Raw genomic sequence first — 16,892 nt, 5'->3', positions numbered from 1 at the left:
CGATCTTGAAAAAAAGATTTTCATTGGAATCGGCATGCAGAGTCCGATTTCGTGTTTTGATTTTGAAAAAAAAAAGACACTTTTTGCACGAAGTTCACGGGTACGGCTGCGATCAAGTAAAATGATAGCAGGAAATCGTGCGCTTCTATAGACCACCGTTTATGAAATCGATTTAATGTCTAATAAACATTAGGTGGCAAATATAGAACTAACTAGATTTCAGTTATCGTGTATGTTTCCGTCTTCCACAAATTGCCAAACGATACAATAAAAATTAACCGCCCAACGTGGGGCTCGAACCCACGACCCCGAGATTAAGAGTCTCGTGCTCTACCGACTGAGCTAGCCGGGCAGATGTCTAACAATTGTAAAGAAATGGATGTCGTTTGTAAGAAGCGGTTAGTGCGATAGTAATTTTGCGTCAACCTGTTTGCCTACGGCTATTTGTTACATCTAAAGAACAAACGCACAACTATTTTATCAGCTCCATTGATTTTATATTGAAAACACCCAAATTCTGTCAGCTTTAGTGTGAAAACGATGTTGGCGCCAAAATCTCAGAAATGTTTCATTGTTAATATCGAGCCCAGTAATAATGTGAATGTATTATAAAGCATATATTTATACGATAAACGTTCGATTCATTAGGCTAGCACATTTTGTATTGTGTTTCTTGACCATTTTTGATTACGTCAAGAGCAGATTATTCAGAGAGAAGGCAAAATGCCACTATCCAGATTTTGCGATGTTTAAGTTCTATTTTGCCCGAATGTATTGCTAAGACCGCGTGGCCTAATGGATAAGGCGTCTGACTTCGAATCAGAAGATTGCGAGTTCGAGTCTCGTCGTGGTCGAAGACTTTTTGCAGTAGCATGACCGAGGAATTTCGGCAGGCGAGTTCTTAATAGCAATCCATATTCACACGGCAATGTCAAAGTCAGCAAACGTTTTCGATCAACAAATATAAGATATCTTTGCAAATACTCTTTTCTTCTTTCTGAAATGAAATGAAAAATAAAATGCAGTCAATATATATATTTACATCTTTTGTATACCTGATTGCCATCTGGCATTACAACCACACTCGTTTCGGTGTCGAAATATAAGGCGTAAATTGAATGCGCGATCTTGAAAAAAAGATTTTCATTGGAATCGGCATGCAGAGTCCGATTTCGTGTTTTGATTTTGAAAAAAAAAGACACTTTTTGCACGAAGTTCACGGGTACGGCTGCGATCAAGTAAAATGATAGCAGGAAATCGTGCGCTTCTATAGACCACCGTTTATGAAATCGATTTAATGTCTAATAAACATTAGGTGGCAAATATAGAACTAACTAGATTTCAGTTATCGTGTATGTTTCCGTCTTCCACAAATTGCCAAACGATACAATAAAAATTAACCGCCCAACGTGGGGCTCGAACCCACGACCCCGAGATTAAGAGTCTCGTGCTCTACCGACTGAGCTAGCCGGGCAGATGTCTAACAATTGTAAAGAAATGGATGTCGTTTGTAAGAAGCGGTTAGTGCGATAGTAATTTTGCGTCAACCTGTTTGCCTACGGCTATTTGTTACATCTAAAGAACAAACGCACAACTATTTTATCAGCTCCATTGATTTTATATTGAAAACACCCAAATTCTGTCAGCTTTAGTGTGAAAACGATGTTGGCGCCAAAATCTCAGAAATGTTTCATTGTTAATATCGAGCCCAGTAATAATGTGAATGTATTATAAAGCATATATTTATACGATAAACGTTCGATTCATTAGGCTAGCACATTTTGTATTGTGTTTCTTGACCATTTTTGATTACGTCAAGAGCAGATTATTCAGAGAGAAGGCAAAATGCCACTATCCAGATTTTGCGATGTTTAAGTTCTATTTTGCCCGAATGTATTGCTAAGACCGCGTGGCCTAATGGATAAGGCGTCTGACTTCGAATCAGAAGATTGCGAGTTCGAGTCTCGTCGTGGTCGAAGACTTTTTGCAGTAGCATGACCGAGGAATTTCGGCAGGCGAGTTCTTAATAGCAATCCATATTCACACGGCAATGTCAAAGTCAGCAAACGTTTTCGATCAACAAATATAAGATATCTTTGCAAATACTCTTTTCTTCTTTCTGAAATGAAATGAAAAATAAAATGCAGTCAATATATATATTTACATCTTTTGTATACCTGATTGCCATCTGGCATTACAACCACACTCGTTTCGGTGTCGAAATATAAGGCGTAAATTGAATGCGCGATCTTGAAAAAAAGATTTTCATTGGAATCGGCATGCAGAGTCCGATTTCGTGTTTTGATTTTGAAAAAAAAAGACACTTTTTTGCACGAAGTTCACGGGTACGGCTGCGATCAAGTAAAATGATAGCAGGAAATCGTGCGCTTCTATAGACCACCGTTTATGAAATCGATTTAATGTCTAATAAACATTAGGTGGCAAATATAGAACTAACTAGATTTCAGTTATCGTGTATGTTTCCGTCTTCCACAAATTGCCAAACGATACAATAAAAATTAACCGCCCAACGTGGGGCTCGAACCCACGACCCCGAGATTAAGAGTCTCGTGCTCTACCGACTGAGCTAGCCGGGCAGATGTCTAACAATTGTAAAGAAATGGATGTCGTTTGTAAGAAGCGGTTAGTGCGATAGTAATTTTGCGTCAACCTGTTTGCCTACGGCTATTTGTTACATCTAAAGAACAAACGCACAACTATTTTATCAGCTCCATTGATTTTATATTGAAAACACCCAAATTCTGTCAGCTTTAGTGTGAAAACGATGTTGGCGCCAAAATCTCAGAAATGTTTCATTGTTAATATCGAGCCCAGTAATAATGTGAATGTATTATAAAGCATATATTTATACGATAAACGTTCGATTCATTAGGCTAGCACATTTTGTATTGTGTTTCTTGACCATTTTTGATTACGTCAAGAGCAGATTATTCAGAGAGAAGGCAAAATGCCACTATCCAGATTTTGCGATGTTTAAGTTCTATTTTGCCCGAATGTATTGCTAAGACCGCGTGGCCTAATGGATAAGGCGTCTGACTTCGAATCAGAAGATTGCGAGTTCGAGTCTCGTCGTGGTCGAAGACTTTTTGCAGTAGCATGACCGAGGAATTTCGGCAGGCGAGTTCTTAATAGCAATCCATATTCACACGGCAATGTCAAAGTCAGCAAACGTTTTCGATCAACAAATATAAGATATCTTTGCAAATACTCTTTTCTTCTTTCTGAAATGAAATGAAAAATAAAATGCAGTCAATATATATATTTACATCTTTTGTATACCTGATTGCCATCTGGCATTACAACCACACTCGTTTCGGTGTCGAAATATAAGGCGTAAATTGAATGCGCGATCTTGAAAAAAAGATTTTCATTGGAATCGGCATGCAGAGTCCGATTTCGTGTTTTGATTTTGAAAAAAAAAGACACTTTTTTGCACGAAGTTCACGGGTACGGCTGCGATCAAGTAAAATGATAGCAGGAAATCGTGCGCTTCTATAGACCACCGTTTATGAAATCGATTTAATGTCTAATAAACATTAGGTGGCAAATATAGAACTAACTAGATTTCAGTTATCGTGTATGTTTCCGTCTTCCACAAATTGCCAAACGATACAATAAAAATTAACCGCCCAACGTGGGGCTCGAACCCACGACCCCGAGATTAAGAGTCTCGTGCTCTACCGACTGAGCTAGCCGGGCAGATGTCTAGCAATTGTAAAGAAATGGATGTCGTTTGTAAGAAGCGGTTAGTGCGATAGTAATTTTGCGTCAACCTGTTTGCCTATGGCTATTTGTTACATCTAAAGAACAAACGCACAACTATTTTATCAGCTCCATTGATTTTATATTGAAAACACCCAAATTCTGTCAGCTTTAGTGTGAAAACGATGTTGGCGCCAAAATCTCAGAAATGTTTCATTGTTAATATCGAGCCCAGTAATAATGTGAATGTATTATAAAGCATATATTTATACGATAAACGTTCGATTCATTAGGCTAGCACATTTTGTATTGTGTTTCTTGACCATTTTTGATTACGTCAAGAGCAGATTATTCAGAGAGAAGGCAAAATGCCACTATCCAGATTTTGCGATGTTTAAGTTCTATTTTGCCCGAATGTATTGCTAAGACCGCGTGGCCTAATGGATAAGGCGTCTGACTTCGAATCAGAAGATTGCGAGTTCGAGTCTCGTCGTGGTCGAAGACTTTTTGCAGTAGCATGACCGAGGAATTTCGGCAGGCGAGTTCTTAATAGCAATCCATATTCACACGGCAATGTCAAAGTCAGCAAACGTTTTCGATCAACAAATATAAGATATCTTTGCAAATACTCTTTTCTTCTTTCTGAAATGAAATGAAAAATAAAATGCAGTCAATATATATATTTACATCTTTTGTATACCTGATTGCCATCTGGCATTACAACCACACTCGTTTCGGTGTCGAAATATAAGGCGTAAATTGAATGCGCGATCTTGAAAAAAAGATTTTCATTGGAATCGGCATGCAGAGTCCGATTTCGTGTTTTGATTTTGAAAAAAAAAGACACTTTTTGCACGAAGTTCACGGGTACGGCTGCGATCAAGTAAAATGATAGCAGGAAATCGTGCGCTTCTATAGACCACCGTTTATGAAATCGATTTAATGTCTAATAAACATTAGGTGGCAAATATAGAACTAACTAGATTTCAGTTATCGTGTATGTTTCCGTCTTCCACAAATTGCCAAACGATACAATAAAAATTAACCGCCCAACGTGGGGCTCGAACCCACGACCCCGAGATTAAGAGTCTCGTGCTCTACCGACTGAGCTAGCCGGGCAGATGTCTAACAATTGTAAAGAAATGGATGTCGTTTGTAAGAAGCGGTTAGTGCGATAGTAATTTTGCGTCAACCTGTTTGCCTACGGCTATTTGTTACATCTAAAGAACAAACGCACAACTATTTTATCAGCTCCATTGATTTTATATTGAAAACACCCAAATTCTGTCAGCTTTAGTGTGAAAACGATGTTGGCGCCAAAATCTCAGAAATGTTTCATTGTTAATATCGAGCCCAGTAATAATGTGAATGTATTATAAAGCATATATTTATACGATAAACGTTCGATTCATTAGGCTAGCACATTTTGTATTGTGTTTCTTGACCATTTTTGATTACGTCAAGAGCAGATTATTCAGAGAGAAGGCAAAATGCCACTATCCAGATTTTGCGATGTTTAAGTTCTATTTTGCCCGAATGTATTGCTAAGACCGCGTGGCCTAATGGATAAGGCGTCTGACTTCGAATCAGAAGATTGCGAGTTCGAGTCTCGTCGTGGTCGAAGACTTTTTGCAGTAGCATGACCGAGGAATTTCGGCAGGCGAGTTCTTAATAGCAATCCATATTCACACGGCAATGTCAAAGTCAGCAAACGTTTTCGATCAACAAATATAAGATATCTTTGCAAATACTCTTTTCTTCTTTCTGAAATGAAATGAAAAATAAAATGCAGTCAATATATATATTTACATCTTTTGTATACCTGATTGCCATCTGGCATTACAACCACACTCGTTTCGGTGTCGAAATATAAGGCGTAAATTGAATGCGCGATCTTGAAAAAAAGATTTTCATTGGAATCGGCATGCAGAGTCCGATTTCGTGTTTTGATTTTGAAAAAAAAAGACACTTTTTTGCACGAAGTTCACGGGTACGGCTGCGATCAAGTAAAATGATAGCAGGAAATCGTGCGCTTCTATAGACCACCGTTTATGAAATCGATTTAATGTCTAATAAACATTAGGTGGCAAATATAGAACTAACTAGATTTCAGTTATCGTGTATGTTTCCGTCTTCCACAAATTGCCAAACGATACAATAAAAATTAACCGCCCAACGTGGGGCTCGAACCCACGACCCCGAGATTAAGAGTCTCGTGCTCTACCGACTGAGCTAGCCGGGCAGATGTCTAGCAATTGTAAAGAAATGGATGTCGTTTGTAAGAAGCGGTTAGTGCGATAGTAATTTTGCGTCAACCTGTTTGCCTATGGCTATTTGTTACATCTAAAGAACAAACGCACAACTATTTTATCAGCTCCATTGATTTTATATTGAAAACACCCAAATTCTGTCAGCTTTAGTGTGAAAACGATGTTGGCGCCAAAATCTCAGAAATGTTTCATTGTTAATATCGAGCCCAGTAATAATGTGAATGTATTATATAGCATATATTATAGCAGTTATATATATATATTGTGTATGTTTTACTTTCCGCTATATAGATGACGTTCTTTCACTAAACAATTCAAAATTTGGTAACTATGTGGAACGCATCTATCCCATCGAATTGGAGATAAAGGATACTACAGATACAGTTAAGTCGGCTTCATATTTTGACTTACATCTAGAAATTGACAATGAGGGTCGGTTGAAAACAAAACTTTACGACAAAAGAGATGATTTCAGCTTTCCAATTGTGAACTTTCCATTTCTAAGTAGCAACATTCCAGCAGCACCTGCATCCGGGGTATATATCTCCCAATTAATACGATATTCCCGTGCTTGCATTTCCTATCATGATTTTCTTGATAGAGGGTTGCTGCTCACAAGGAAGCTATTAAACCAAGAGTTCCAAATGGTGAAGTTGAAATCATCCCTTCGGAAATTTTACGGACGCCATCACGAGTTGGTTGACCGTTATGGAATAATCGTTTCACAAATGATATCGGATATGTTCCTTACGTCGTAACTACAATCCCCTTACCTTTCATGAATGTGACCTACCGAATTAGACTATTTACCGGATTTGTAATCACATAAGCAACACGACGGGTGCCACATGTGGAGCAGGATCTGCTTACCCTTCCGGAGCACCTGAGATCACCCCTAGTTTTTGGTGGGTTTCGTGTTGTTTATTCTTTAGTTTTCTATGTTGTGTCATGTGAACTATTGTTTTTCTGTTTGTCTTTTTCATTTTTAGCCATGGCGTTGTCAGTTTGTTTTAGATTTATGAGTTTGAATGTCCCTTTGGTATCTTTCGTCCCTCTTTTCATCTTCTACAAAAATTAATAATGAAATGTGGGGCTGGGCTGGAGACTCGCAGCATTACTGAGACATTTCGATAACCGCGACTACTAAAAGCGATCCGTAATCACTCAGCAATGGCAAAGTCAGCACAAGTTTATGAAGAACAAATATAGTTGCATTTTTTTTCTTCTGAAATCAGAAAGCAAATTGCAGTCAATATCATCATCAGAATTAAGTTTCTTAGTTGAATGCCTGAAATTTTTAAATGCCTAGGCGTTAGCTTTGTCTAGAATGCCTAATATCACACTTATAGCTGCTAACATATACATACTAATCTTCAATTATTATTCAGAGTTGCTGTCTTATTTAAGTTTATCCAACATTTCATTTGTTGTTGTTTTTTCCATCGGAGTTCAGTGTTTTTGTTATTTTACTTTATCAAGTTTTGTAACTTTGTTCATTTTAAAACGTCAGTAAGCCATCAACACGCATCCGATATATATGTATACTTTTTTGTCACATTTTTCGTATGTCTAGGTGATCCATCAATCAAGTCATCGTTTTATTATTTTATTTTTTTTTGCACTTATATCATTTTGAAAGTTCAGAGTTGATTGGAATAATTTGTAAATTAATTTTAGATTTTTTTTGTATATGAACGACACCGAATCTTACTCTCCGGAAAGAATCGATGATATATATTTTTTTATGATATTACTTTCCTTAAATACGACACGTGTTTCCTATAGAATAAACTCATTATAGAAGAATTTTCAGTAGGTACGCAGAATAAAATCACAAAAATACAAAACGCCGATGAAAATTCTTAACGGAAAGGGGCTAATGGCAAAATCAAAAGCTCAAACACATTAAATGAATGGATAATAACTGTTTCATTCCTGGCTTAGTGCAGGTATTTTCTTATGTACAAAAAAGTGGATTAAACCTGGTTTCATAGCTAGCTAATCTTCTCACTTGTATGACAGTCCTATAGAATTCCTGTATATTGACAACGATGTGTGAAAAAAAAACTAGATAAGAATGGGAAAAAAAAACAAAACAATGGGGTACAGTCGTCAATATTCTGTTATAATCTTAATCACTATAAAAACAAAGAAATATGTAACAAAGAACGCGTGAAATGTGTGAAAACACAAACATATCAACTGTTCTAAAATTAAACATACGCTTGTGAATATAGTAAATATTGTATAACAAGAATTCCTTTTATATTGCATAGTTTTATGATAGATGATTTTACATACTAGTTAGAAATTTGAAAACAAGTTAGAAAAAATAGACGAACAAAAGAAGTCATAGTAATAAAATGGCTTAAATTGTTGATATACCAACAAGAGTGAAAACATTTTTTTATTATCTGAATTGTATTTTCGTTGGAGAAGAACTAGCTTTCAGACCGCTCGTACCTCAAAGAAGATGCTCTTTAATTCCAACTAGTTTATTTAAGCCAAAAAAAAGAGCTAACGAATGGTAGTAAAAATACTGTAGTTTGTGTATAGACTATTTAAAATATTCTAACCAATTCTTTCGTTTATGGATTATATTAAACATTTCTTTACTATTTTACCAGTCTGAAATTACATGTTTTGATGAAGTACATTTAGACGTAGGTGCCTTGAACATAAAAAACTACCGCATGACGAAATCGGTCCCGATGACAAGTTTCATACATCCATTCAACCTGTAGTTATGGAACGCCGTAGCTGCCTTATGTGTACTTGTTTTTAGATACGCTTATACTTTTCAATATATGCACATAGTTTTTCTATATATGCACATACTTTTTCTCTATATGCACATAGTTTACTTTATATGCACATAGTTTTTCTATATATGCACATAGTTTTTTCTATATATGCACATAGTTTTACTATATATGCACATACTTTTTCTCTATACGCACATACTTGTTCTCTATATGCACATAGTTTACTTTATATGTACATACTTTTTCTCTATATGCGCATAGTTTACTATGTATACACATCGTTCTCCGTGTGTATACTTTTCCGTTATTTTCTTGATAGTTCTTCAAGGATATACTTGTATTCAATATACTTTACTATTTGTTGAATGTCTGGAAGTACCTATCAGCCACGTTTGCCTATTCTCCAGGACCCAACACATCGTGTTTCTGCAGTACAGAATAGGACAAACTCTATAATATTCCGTGGCTCATATGAAGGGTGGGTGCTTCATCAGGGGTCCTGACCCAATCCTTCATATTGTACTAAGCTTTGACTACCGATCTAGTCAGTATTTCTTTTAAGTTCCGATGTCTACTATACGCCACCATTGGTGGTTTTGGAAATAGCTCCCTACATTTCGCATTGCGAACTAGTTTTTATAATGTTTTCGTAAAGTTTTATTTATATTTCCTAACGAGAAGTGATATTTAGTTACAAATACTAGTGGTATCTGCTTGTCAGATTCTTGTTTAAAGCGGAGTAATTCTGGTCGTTCGATATTGAGAGCCGATTCACAGTTACGAAGTATTTCAAGGTCCTTATATCCCCTTTGCTTAAGATGGCCTTTGAATTTACAAAGAGTATCTTTTAAATTTTGCGTGTTGCTGTTGTTTCGGTGGTGGCGAATAGCTTCCCCTTTTATAAATCCGGAGAAGACTGTTGGGTTATGCATAGACGTCCTATCTAAATATTGAAACGTATTTGTAGATTTGGTGTAGCTCTTAATCAAGGATACCGGTGTTCCTGAACCTCAACCCTTTATGTACGACTGTATCGAGAAAGATAATTTCTTCGTTTGAAATTTCAAACGTAAACTTAAATAAAGGGTGATGATCATTTGCTATTTTAAAAAAACTCCTCAACTTCTTCTCGTGATGAATGAGCTATTATAAACGCATCATCTCTATACCTTCCGTAAAATAAGATCTTATTTTTACACTTATATTTTTCAATAATTTCATTGATAACTTCGAATGCTCTAATATCACAAATTTCTGGGCTGCATTTACTCCCCATACTAGCGCCTATTTTCTGTACAAAGTATCGGTCATTAAATTCAAAATAATTGGGTCAGGACCCCTGATGAAGCACCCACCCTTCATATGAGCCACGGAATATTATAGAGTTTGTCCTATTCTGTACTGCAGAAACACGATGTGTTGGGTCCTGGAGAATAGGCAAACGTGGCTGATAGGTACTTCCAGACATTCAACAAATAGTAAAGTATATTGAATACAAGTATATCCTTGAAGAACTATCAAGAAAATAACGGAAAAGTATACACACGGAGAACGATGTGTATACATAGTAAACTATGCGCATATAGAGAAAAAGTATGTACATATAAAGTAAACTATGTGCATATAGAGAACAAGTATGTGCGTATAGAGAAAAAGTATGTGCATATATAGTAAAACTATGTGCATATATAGAAAAAACTATGTGCATATATAGAAAAACTATGTGCATATAAAGTAAACTATGTGCATATAGAGAAAAAGTATGTGCATATATAGAAAAACTATGTGCATATATTGAAAAGTATAAGCGTATCTAAAAACAAGTACACATAAGGCAGCTACGGCGTTCCATATGTAGTGGTCTAACTAAATAATCAATACTCTTTATATTTTGGTATACGACAGTCAACCCTTATGAATATGGATCAAACGTTAATAGTCTGGATACTGGGTTTTGGGGGAGGGTGTATAGATAACAGAACAGCACAATAGATAAAGTTGATAAGACGTCAACTATAGACGATGATCCAGCAAAAAAAAGTAAAGTAAAGCAAAACTTTTATAGGTTAACACATCACCTTCAATGATGAAGGATATCGAATACTGGTTAGCCTTTGCAATATATTTGAAAAATTTATGATTTATATCGACCTAATACCACCTAAAATAACATGCAAAATGAAAATTTAAACGAGCAACGACAGATTCATTGACAAGATGAAGAATGTGTGGTTAGAGATCATATTCAGAAACTTACACTGATTTTACCAGTGTCAAATTCGTCCTTGTAAGATCACATTTCAAAACAGAGGAATACATTTCAAAAGAAGGTGTCACTTGTTATGATATTCTACTAAATGACATAAACAAGGGGTTTAATTTCGTGGTGGATAACATTAAACTATCGTACTATGTTGCATAACTTAGTCATGGTACATCGAGTAAGCTCTTCATTCAGAAAAAAACATTTATTTAACGACACCTCCGATTTTTTTCAATGAGAACTGACGAAACGTGTCACTGTGCTTCCGTTTTACACTAAATTTGCAATTTAAAATAGTTTATGAATGAAGTGGTGGTTTATTCATAGTTTATTTTCATAGCATATGTTGTATGTTTATTTTCTACTTAATTTAAGGTGGAAAATATTCTGAGAATAACATCTACTAGTATATGGCATTAATTGACTAGTATTATGTAAATATGTAAATACGCAATTTTCTTCATTTTACCGGAAACATGTAATACAATAAATGTCTCTGATTTTACAATACAGTCTTCATTTTCAGTGGGCTTAGTAATAATTGTTTTGTAAATTTGCATTGTTTTTTCTTCTTGAAGTAAAGAACTTATTAACAACCCGGCGGACCAATTATCTTTGCCGATTAGGGATGAGGCACCTTTTCTTTCGATAAAATAGACCAGTATTGACATTTTATCAATCGCCCATGCATTAGTCATATTTGCCTCTTCGGAAAAATGACTGACTCGTCAGTCCATTTAAAATATGTTAATACAACCTGTGACTTAGTATTGGCTTGTAGCAAAATGTAAAGGAAAAGTCAAGTACCATGAAGACCAAAATCCCTAAATAGTTGTGCTAATTTTGGATATGACTTGGCCTAGAAAAGTCATAATGTTTTGCATGATTTTAAAGTTTTATTTACAGAATTATAGAATTTGATTGTATTAATGATAATTTAAGTCAGCCAACTCAGAATTACGCTCATCTCATTGGGAAGATACCCTGATGAGGAAAAGAAAGCATACATAAACACACTTTCGATTTACTATAATAGTCTATAAATGTTTTGGAGAGTTTTGGCTTTCAAGGCTGGTATTGTGTTGATGAGCTCATTTTTTCCCATTATCTCGAGCTCAATCATCATTAACGTCTTCTTAAGAGTTTTCCTTGACTATTTGTATTTGCGTTCAAGCTTTAAAAGCTAGTAATCGAGTTTCCCCTGAAATACAATAAAAAATGTTGCTCGTCTTCAGTTGCAGGACTGTTATTATCGGTTTTCTTCGCATTTAAGGGCGTAAAAGGGAAGTTGGAGGGCTAAAGTGATGCGATTATCATGTCTGTCATTTTGGTGATCTAATCTTCTGAATTTCATATACAGTACATAATAGCAAATCATATTCTGAGAAAAAACAAACTTAACATGGTGATATAAGCCATAGTTCTATGAGTAAAACATCTATGCAATAAAAAAAATGTTTGGGAAATGCTTTCAAGATTAATATGGAATTAACTAAATATTCGCTGCCGAAATTTAAAGTATTTTACATGAAATATTTGTATGAAATTGACTAAACATTCACTACAGAGTGGATAAGAATATTACCAGATGAAACTTTCATAATTTACTACGAGTAGAAGCAAGTAGCTCTTAACCGTTTGAAAAGCAATTTCCGGAAGCACTCTTTGAACTACTGTTTCTCTTGACGCTGTATAGCAAGTCACACGTTGATTTTCAAGTATATTTAAAAGTTGATATAAATAAAATCTTCTTGGAAACAAATCTGGATTTTCCATTATTCCGTTCATTATGGGGCCATATACTTATTCGGATAAGATTAAGCCTATGTCAAAAGTCCATGTCTCACCGATGAATGTTATTTTAGTGACATTTCTATATATCTCTTATTCCAGCCATCCTTTGTTCGTGACCCAATGCCGAATATGACATAACCTCGACTTCATGACAGCTACTATTATTACTATGTTGTAGTAAAAATTGTTGATCAGTTTACAAGTGTCTTATTCAGTAGATCAGGAAGTTTTTCAACGGCTAATAAAGCTCATACAAATAAAGTACGGCGTTATCAAAAAGGGAAGATTGCACACTCTTTCTATTGAATGTTAAATTGAATTAGACATGATTGTTACAATTTTTTAAATTTATGTTGGTGAAGACAGGTGAAATAATTTGGTTTAATATAGAAAAGGTGCATATGTAATTCTACAAACTCTTGCTTAAGCATAAAATGTCTATGCCTGATTTTTATGATATATGGGCAAGAAAAACTTCCTGCAATTCTATATGAGTATACGTATAGTATAAATATAAAAAATGATATAACTTGGTTATCAAATGTTATATCCATTCTTGGAAAATCTGGTTTGTCATTTGTGTGGGATATCCAATATTTTGTAATTGATACATGGCTATATAATATTGTTAAATAAAATATTGTTGATTTAATGGATATGGTACACTAAAATGCTCAAATTTAAAAAATAAAATAAAAAACTATCCAATGAATAAAAAAAACTGTGAATTTGAATAAGATTTTTTAAATTTAATTAATACGCATATTATGATGGTTGAGAACATGACATCATAGATTTCATAGTCAGACTGGTATATGACAAGACATTGCAAGAGAAACTTAAAAATGCGTACTTTGTAAATCTGGAGATGTCGCAGGTGGATTTCTCTATAATTTTACATGTATTTTAACTAATGCGGGTCTTAAAAAGTTATTGAGCAAACAACATACAGAGCCAAATTCGTTAAAATTTAGTGACCTGATGAATAGAAAAAATATTTCGGGTCTTCAAAAATTGTGTACTTTTATAAGACAATAATCAATATACATGTAGCTATAGGCTCTGCTGTTAACTCATGTACTTGATAACATTTAGTTTAATCTGTATACTGTTTTGTAAGAGATTTGCCTCTGTCTTTGTATAACTTTTGTATGCAGTCTGTGTATATGTACATTATGCTTTAATAATAATAACAACAATCTTTATTTGTCATATAAGTAACATTATACTTGTGATATAAACAAAAGTAACAACAACAATAAAATAACTGAGTTGAACGCACACATATCTATATATATATACAAGTAAAACTAACTAAGAGTCCCCTGTCCTCAGCTCTAAATAGATATAGGAAGATGTGGTGTGAGTGCCAATGAGACAACTCTCCATACAAATAACAATTTAAAAAGTAAACCATTATAGGTTAAAGTACGGCCTTCAACACGGAGTCTTGGCTCACACCGAACAACAAGCTATAAAGGGCCCCAAAATTACTAGTGTAAAACCATTCAAACGGGAAAACCAACGGTCTAATCTATATAAACAAAACGAGAAACGAGAAACACGTATATATTACATAAACAAACGACAACTACTGTACATCAGATTCCTGACTTAGGACAGGTGCAAACATTTGCAGCGGGATTAAACGTTTTAATGGATCCAAACCTTCTCCCTTTTTCTGAAACAATAGCATAACATCACAACAAAGAAAAACATACGATAAAATATCAATTGGCAGACTTAACTCAATCAAAAAACGTATGATAAAACTGTTTTATAAAGGAACCTGTTTTTTTCACTTGGTTTATATTAAATATTTATTGTTTAATTTGTTTCTCTATATATATCAATGTAATTAAATTTGTTGAGAAATAAATTATATATATTTATATATTATCACCAGTGCAGAAAGGAGACCTGACTTCGAAGTCCATGCATCCCATCTTATTTAGTGCGAATATTACCATTACTCTTTCTATACTTGTTTCTATACTTCCAACTGTCGCACTAATGTTCATGATTCGTTCAAGACTTATCATCGCTTACATTGATGATACATCGGAGACTAGTAGGCGATCAACAGCGGTATTGACCCAGTGCTGTAGAAAATGAAGGGAAAAAATAATTTTGTTAATATCATCCGTCCCATGCGCTTTTCTGGACAGTCTCACCACGATTCTCACCCGCGTTTTACAGATAGATAGCCTTGATAATGTTTATTTCAAAGTTAATTTACATTTTTGTTCATTTCATTTTTTCCCATTTGAAATGATCCACTGACAGGAGTCAAATAAGTTTTTCCATGAGAATACTGCGTTGAAGTTAACGTTTATGTTTGAGACGTACAATTTTACAAAATCATACTAATTCAAGTTAATTCTAAAAACTGTATCCCTGGATTAATATCAACGAAAAACTCGAGTGAAAAACTTAAACCGATTAACTGCACGAATGTGTATCATGTGCGCACTGATTTATATATAAAGATAGATTCTATATGTTTTAGTGCCAAATCGGTGCATCTCAATTGAAAGTGCAATAAAGAATGCATTTTCAATTAAAATGTTTATGAGATTATTAACCAAGTGTTTTCTTTATAGTTCACATCGATTGAATTCTTAGTCGGATGTGGTTTCCGAAAGGGTGATTTTTACGTCATTCTACCAAATCATTTTTCCCATAATTAGTATAGTATGTACTACATATATATGAATGGAAAATAATAGAACCCAGGTTAAGCGGACATACAAAAAAAAAAACATTCGAAAATCGCCAACATGCATTTAATTAAATCAAACGGTTATTACATTTTTTATTTGTTTTCCTTCTCATATATTGGTGTCTTTCATTTTACAATTTTTTGAAAGTTCTTCTATAAGGGTACGGCTATGGCCTGACCCCCCCCCCCCTCTTTTGAAACATATGAACTTAAATCATAATTAACATTGATGACCAACGTTGCCACTACGACTAGATGTAAAACATATTTTTTTTTATTTATAAGTGATATTGGCATAACGTTCAGTACCATATATTTCACACCAAAAAATGCATAAGAAAAAGAGGCGGATTTAATCGAAAATAATCGTTTATCAAAATTATAATGATTATTGGTCTATTATAATGGCGGCTTAGATTCGGGACGATTTATAAGAGATGTTATACAAACACGTCGTTTGTATACCCACATCTTCTTTTATTCATACCTGTATGCTTGTATTTTCTGTGTCATTTGTCTATCTACCCTAGACCGAAAGACGAGGAAATAAACAACTACAGATCGCCCTAGGAGTCCATGGTGTATAGTAAGCTCTAAAAGGCAATGGCATCACAATTAAGATGTGAATTAGTTCATAAGAGAAAACCGACGGGATAATTAATGCTAAAAACATTAAACGTAAAACGAATATACCAACCCACGACAACCGATGAATTTTCAATTGTGGTCGGGGTTGGATATATTGTATCTATTACTTTGAAGAATAATATCATTACACAATGCTATATACTTCAAGATCGATTTTCAGTCCTGCAACAGTTACCGTTCTTTAGTTATGTCCATGAAAGTTGCCCGAATCAATTTGTAGATCTTTGTACATACAGACGCCCCCTTTTCTTTCTTCTTTATCTTAGTTATTTTCAGTGATTTTTGTTTATGTTTTTATTTAATGTGTTCTTGTCCTCGTACTCAAAAAGAAAAAGAAAAAGGGGAGGTCCAATTTCGAAATATGTCCCAGTTCTTCTGTCCTAAGATTAAAAGAAAACAAACAATTTCTGCTGTATTTTTTTTCACTCTGAGTCTTTTGTGAGTACATTCAAAATACTTCCATTTTTCAGAAAGTCCTAAAAATGTTTTTACTTAATGAAAAATATTGAAATTAACAATATCATTCATTTGTCTATTTTGGAAAGTTAGGAAGTCGTCACCCTACCTTTTAAAATTGTTTAAATTTTTCCACATATTTTTTGCGTTTATCAACAGAAATCTGTTTATCTATAAATAAGATTAAAGTGAGATGATATAACAAAAAGGGGGAAAGAGTTTCAAACAAAATTTTACACTAATCAATTGCG

At 34.5% G+C, this 16,892-nt stretch overlaps 11 non-coding genes across 11 annotated transcripts; 5 read left to right on the top strand and 6 right to left on the bottom strand.

Moving 5' to 3' along the window:
• Positions 1-279: 279 nt before the first annotated feature.
• On the bottom strand, positions 280-352 carry Trnak-cuu (transfer RNA lysine (anticodon CUU)). The gene has a single exon. It is a non-coding gene; the product is annotated as a tRNA-Lys (tRNA).
• A 429-nt stretch (positions 353-781) lies between these two features.
• On the top strand, positions 782-854 carry Trnar-ucg (transfer RNA arginine (anticodon UCG)). Its single transcript has one exon. It is a non-coding gene; the product is annotated as a tRNA-Arg (tRNA).
• A 547-nt stretch (positions 855-1,401) lies between these two features.
• On the bottom strand, positions 1,402-1,474 carry Trnak-cuu (transfer RNA lysine (anticodon CUU)). The gene has a single exon. It is a non-coding gene; the product is annotated as a tRNA-Lys (tRNA).
• A 429-nt stretch (positions 1,475-1,903) lies between these two features.
• Positions 1,904-1,976, top strand: Trnar-ucg (transfer RNA arginine (anticodon UCG)). The gene has a single exon. It is a non-coding gene; the product is annotated as a tRNA-Arg (tRNA).
• A 548-nt stretch (positions 1,977-2,524) lies between these two features.
• Trnak-cuu (transfer RNA lysine (anticodon CUU)) lies at positions 2,525-2,597 on the bottom strand. The gene has a single exon. It is a non-coding gene; the product is annotated as a tRNA-Lys (tRNA).
• Positions 2,598-3,026: 429 nt separating this feature from the next.
• On the top strand, positions 3,027-3,099 carry Trnar-ucg (transfer RNA arginine (anticodon UCG)). The gene has a single exon. It is a non-coding gene; the product is annotated as a tRNA-Arg (tRNA).
• Positions 3,100-3,647: 548 nt separating this feature from the next.
• Positions 3,648-3,720, bottom strand: Trnak-cuu (transfer RNA lysine (anticodon CUU)). Its single transcript has one exon. It is a non-coding gene; the product is annotated as a tRNA-Lys (tRNA).
• Positions 3,721-4,149: 429 nt separating this feature from the next.
• Trnar-ucg (transfer RNA arginine (anticodon UCG)) lies at positions 4,150-4,222 on the top strand. The gene has a single exon. It is a non-coding gene; the product is annotated as a tRNA-Arg (tRNA).
• A 547-nt stretch (positions 4,223-4,769) lies between these two features.
• Trnak-cuu (transfer RNA lysine (anticodon CUU)) lies at positions 4,770-4,842 on the bottom strand. The gene has a single exon. It is a non-coding gene; the product is annotated as a tRNA-Lys (tRNA).
• A 429-nt stretch (positions 4,843-5,271) lies between these two features.
• Trnar-ucg (transfer RNA arginine (anticodon UCG)) lies at positions 5,272-5,344 on the top strand. Its single transcript has one exon. It is a non-coding gene; the product is annotated as a tRNA-Arg (tRNA).
• A 548-nt stretch (positions 5,345-5,892) lies between these two features.
• Trnak-cuu (transfer RNA lysine (anticodon CUU)) lies at positions 5,893-5,965 on the bottom strand. The gene has a single exon. It is a non-coding gene; the product is annotated as a tRNA-Lys (tRNA).
• Positions 5,966-16,892: the final 10,927 nt, after the last annotated feature.

This window comes from Mytilus edulis, chromosome 3 (genome assembly GCF_963676685.1).
Source record: "Mytilus edulis chromosome 3, xbMytEdul2.2, whole genome shotgun sequence".
Lineage (NCBI taxonomy): Eukaryota > Metazoa > Mollusca > Bivalvia > Mytilida > Mytilidae > Mytilus > Mytilus edulis.
The sequence above is the reverse complement of the archived record's forward strand: the minus strand, read 5'-3'. Positions and strand labels throughout refer to the sequence as shown.